This window comes from Montipora foliosa, chromosome 4, assembly GCF_036669935.1.
Source record: "Montipora foliosa isolate CH-2021 chromosome 4, ASM3666993v2, whole genome shotgun sequence".
Taxonomy (NCBI): domain Eukaryota; kingdom Metazoa; phylum Cnidaria; class Anthozoa; order Scleractinia; family Acroporidae; genus Montipora; species Montipora foliosa.
The window spans coordinates 15,023,799-15,028,999 of NC_090872.1; the positions used below are offsets into that span (position 1 = coordinate 15,023,799).

The 5,201-nt window shown below is 39.9% G+C and overlaps 1 protein-coding gene across 1 annotated transcript in view; it reads left to right on the forward strand.

Annotated features, from left to right (window-relative positions):
* Positions 1 to 1,541: 1,541 nt before the first annotated feature.
* LOC137999996 (WD repeat-containing protein 82-like) overlaps positions 1,542 to 5,201 on the forward strand; it is a 169,404-nt gene continuing 165,744 nt past the window's right edge. Inside the window, exon 1 of the mRNA XM_068846075.1 lies at positions 1,542 to 1,547. The gene's annotated coding sequence lies outside the window, so the exon portion shown is untranslated. The remainder of the gene's footprint in view (positions 1,548 to 5,201) is intronic.

Consider the following 5,201-nt stretch of genomic DNA (forward strand, 5'->3'; position numbering starts at 1 on the left):
TAAAAAGTTTTTAAAAGTGCAAAGTAAGCAGTGGCCAAATGAGACCTATGTACCTACCATCTTGGACAAAACTCGTTGGGAAAATGTGGCACTCTGATTTGTCAGTGATTAAGATTAAATTCTTCCTACTTCCCCACCTCCCCCCACATTCCAATGTTGGTTAAAAAAAACGGCCAAAGGCTTGCACAGTATTTTGCATCATTATTACAACATTGGTAATAAGGGGGGAGAGGGGGTAAGGACGGATATACATGTACTTTGTGAGTGCATGTCAAATGATGCCAAAGCTAGAATTTTTCCCAAGAGTTTTGTCTAAGATTGAAGGTGGAGGGGGGGGGGGGGGGAAATGGAAACTACTGTACTCTGAGCCTCGCTGTGCCAATGCCTTGCCAATGTCTTGCCAATGTCTTGCCAATGTCTTGCCCCTACCGCAGAGAGACCTCTCCTGTATCCCAGTTCGAATTTACAGTACAGAACCATGCAAAAGTAAGTTGACAGTCTCGACTCGATCATCACGAGAATTGAGGATCAAAAATCAATTCGAGAATCGAGACTTGATTCACTCGAAATCAAACTAGATCCTCGACACTTGATTCTCACAAAATCACAGACGGAAAACCTTGTCAGTTATTCATAATCAATTCAGCTTTTGCGAAAGCATTACTCCTCGATTAAATCACAACAGGAACTGCTTGATTCTCGACTGCCGTTCCTCGATCCTCGCGAGACTCGAGACTCGAAAGAGGTTGCACAGTACTGTAATTTCACGGTAGACACTGATCGGGAATTATTTTGTTCCTGCTCAGAATGACATCATTTCATAAACTAGACAGGGTAACAATGACACCAGCAAACACCTATAACTAAGTACTATTATTTATTACCCAGATAACAACATTTGGAAGTATTATTAGAAGGTTGTTTGGGTTGATTCTTGATTAGAAGAGTTTGACTAACCTGTCTGAATTTCAGCCACTTCAAAATGATTCACACGATTTTTTCCATTTTCTTTTAGCTTTGAAAGAGCTTCACTCAGCATTTTGCCCTCTGCTTCTTCCTTTTGTTGTCGTTCTATACGACGTTGCCTTGCACGCTCCAATTTTAACGATTCCTTTTCTTGCAGATGCCTTGCGATTTCCTTCAACAGCAAAGAAATGATGTCTCAGATCTATTTTTGTCAAACAGCCACTTCTGCCGGCTCTTAAAGTTAAGAGCAAGTGTTTGAAATCTTTAAAATTTCATTCTTTTGTCTGAGGCCGCGCAACATGAAATTTCAAGCATCCCAAACAATTATTACACCCACAACAGTCACAAAGAAGCAATACTAGTGCAATAATGCTGCAGAGATGATGCTTAATTAACCTTTTTGTAGATAAATACATTGAGAAAACATTAAGTGATGGAGAAAATCTGACTTCTGCTGGCATTCAGATCTAACAAAAACAAAAGTTTGTCTTCATAAAAAAATCATACTGTAAAATCCCAGTTACTATATGAATTTTAGGTTTGACTCAAGTTCCTGTCATTCTGCTTGACTGACTGTCAGTCATATTACGGAGCTTACATGTAAGCACACAATGACATTGCAGAGTCACAGACGGCAACTGGATGTTAGCTGTTTTCCTTTTTAACTTGTCTTGGCACTACTACATTCACACTGCTAAGTATCTTTTCACAATTAGAGACGATTAGTTAAAAAATCTGAGAGAGACCCACAGTTGTCTGTCCTTGCGTGAAAAATGATCACTTTTGGGGCACTGATTAGTCCCCTAATCACTATCGCTCTGTTTGGAGATTTCTGGTTTCAATAGCATTTAAAAATTTTTTGCAAATTCACGCGAGCTCATTCTCATCATCTCCGAAACGCAGATGTTTTTTGCAGTGAACATAATCCTTTTCTTCACGTTCTCGTAGGAGGCCATTTTTTTGGATTTTTCTGTGTTGAATCGAGCATTTTCCGTCCTCAACAGATGCAGTAAACACAGCGCTTCGAGCGGTTTTTTTCGTTTGAGTGTTAGCGTCCTGTTTAAATATAAGGCCAACTTGAACTTTAATACAGTGTCGGGAAGCCATGTTGGATAGTGTTTTGTCACTACCACTCACATTAATACATCCAACAATGTTGCATGGGGACTCCAACTTTGTTCGATAGTTTGGCAAGGGCTAAACTGAGGACGTAGAAAAGTCGACATGAGGAAGCCAGCGGAGAACCTAGTCTTCGTCGTGAAACTTCTTTTGAAAATGGAAACCTGTCTTCCTTTAGAAAGTTTCTTTTTTATCGATGGTGATTTTGCAAAGGCTTCCCGAACCAAACCGAGTGCTTATTACAAGAAATACGAGCCTTCCTCCACCTTCTTTCGCGATTCGTCGATCGATCTCCGGTTCGGTGCCCTAGGAGCTCGTTTTTTTGGTGACAGTTAAACCCTAGATTTGTCCTTAAAAAATGTGTATACCCAAACACACTTTTGTTATTTCTGGTTAGGGATTAGAAGGCCAAGAAAAATCACTCTCGTAAAGTGAAGAAGAAACCTCTGGAGTACCGAGCAGGTGACCCCTACTCGGATTTGTACCATTCCGGAGCGTGAGGAGGCGGCTGAAATTCAGGATTTGTTGACAAATGAAAAAGATGGCTCTGAACCGTATCATGGAGATCCTTTCATCTTCGTTGGCATGTAAACGATACAAAGCATGATCCACTTCCCAGATTTTCAACGGTGCCTTATCCTTTCTTCGGGTAAACAGCACGTCAATTTTTTGCTGTGTAGCAGTATTAAATCTGACTATTTAAGGATCTTTTAGGCATATTGTACAATAAATACCCAACACACCAGTGACTGATTGCCTATTACAAATGCTATGCCGACCTGCATCTGCTGCTGAAAATTCTTTCACTAATGAAAGCGGAAGGGTTTGATCTCAGCTTTAAGTTAAGACTACGGTACCGATTATACTTTCTGATACGTAATAATCGTACTGATCATATAATTAATTCTCAATAGGACGACCTTTTAGATACATCGTATTTTACCGCGCTGTATTTGTTTAATTATAACCCTACCACACTTTACGTCAGAAGGAATAACAACGGCAAATTATTGCTTAAACAGACTTTCAAAAACGCCTGCACAATACATCACAAAGCCAGCTTTCAATATGTGGCTAGGTTCCTGGGGTAGATTCACACAGAGCCATAAATATAAATTCCTAGCTACAATGGTTTTCACCAGCGATTGGAAGCACATGAAAATGCCCCTTAGTTAATACGGAAAATGGACTCAAGCGCGGCTGTCATTTATTTTTAAAAAAATCAAGTCCCTCAACATCACGCACATTCAAACATGAGGGTCTCCCAGGGGTTTTGGGGAACAGAGGAACATGGCTAATTGGAACGGAGGCAACGGGGAAACAAAGACAAAGTCTTAGGTTAACAAAGGAAAATAGACCATTTTCGGGATCAAAAAGCTCGAGAACAAAAAAAAAGGGGGTTTTTGAAAGTAATTTCGGGAAGAAGGACACATTTGTAAAGGAAACAAAGGAACACGGAGCTGCCCGTCGGGGGCCCTGAAAATGTGTGACTAACACTGAGTGCTGAAAGAATGAGAAAAACGCAGCGTTCCTCGCTATTGCGTCTTGCTTAGCAGACCCTGTGACTTTTCCGTTTTTCAATTGGGAAAAACCTGAACGGGAAACAGTTTTTAAACTCACAGGGTGTCTTACACTACAGATTACCAAAGGGAACGTTTCACACCATCCTTGAAGAGCTGAGCTTAAAATGATTTGTCTAGCATATTCAAGTCATTTTCTATTTTTTTGAACACAGCGCCATGAATGACAAAGCTCTTTCTCGGTATAGAAACCCCAGAAAGTAGCATGTTTAGCTACAATAGAAAGAACTCAGTGCAAATGATTAAATACGCCATTCCGGTAGATCCACTTATTGAAGTTAGCAAAAAATGCCAGAGCTGACGCATTACAGCTTCAAGCAACAACTGCTTGTCAAAACGTTTGTTTTTTTTTTGTTGGCATTCAGAAAAAAATCCTGCGTGCTAATTGTTGGGAACCCGTAGGGCGTTTCCTTCTTTATCCAGGCGCATGAATTAAGACCCTTAAGTTGCAATGAGTTTTGTTTCTTTCAAACAGGTGAAATCTACTGGAAATCAGCTGATTGGAAACTACAACACTTTTCCTTTTTTGAATTATAGAAATAATGAACAATATAAGGGGAGTTAAAATCTATAAACCTCGTAAGTCATGAACTCGAACCACACTGACCCCTCACACCATGAAAAATCAATTGCATCTGACGTTTTTCACCCAGGGCATCCCCAATCGTCGCCTAAGTGTGAAATAGTCCTTGAATTACCTTGTACAGTGACATACTTGTTCTTTATTAGCTTTCTGCCCATTCAAGAGACTAGTTCTTTACTGTTATTAATTAAGTTTATAATATTGTTGTTGCTGTTTCATGAATTGTGGTCAACGTTGCTTGAATTAAAATATATAAGGTTATGGGTAAGATAAATGGAAGGATTTGTCAGTCCACATTCCACGCCTTCCGAGTTTTATTGTCAGTCCACATTCCACGCCATTTCCCGTTTATCTGTCGATTCCTTTTCCACCGCGCACCAGTGTCCTTTCCTTGGATGCTGCAATTGTTGTGCAAAATTGCTGCACCAAAGAAAAAAAAAAGAAGATCAAATCATCTTAACTTTTCTTTCTTGCTTATTAATGTGCTAAAAGCAACAAAACCAACTATTTTTTCTAGAGATTGGCAGTCATGACAATAACTATTCGATTCTCACTTTTCTGAAGCAGCTGAAATGTGGGACTATAAGTCAAGGAGAATTCAGGTAAACTAAGGCCGACACTTGGCAGCAACATAGAAATGTATCATTAATACTAATAACGTTTGATGGTGACATGGTTTGGAAATATGAGTGTCAATTTTTGTATTTTCTCCCTTGCTGTCATTGTCATGAGCACCCGTGAACATGTCTGACCACCCACTGACGGATTACAGGGAAGGATTAGGTTTTTGCAAAACGTTGCCCGTGTAGCACTTATATTTGAACAGACTTAACTGATTAGAGTGTAATGTGAAGTGCTAAGTTTCTACCCCATATGAACCATGTGAGCGTTAGCCTACTAAATGGAATGGGCCCACACAAGGACAGAGAAAAACTCTGACCAGGGTGGGAATT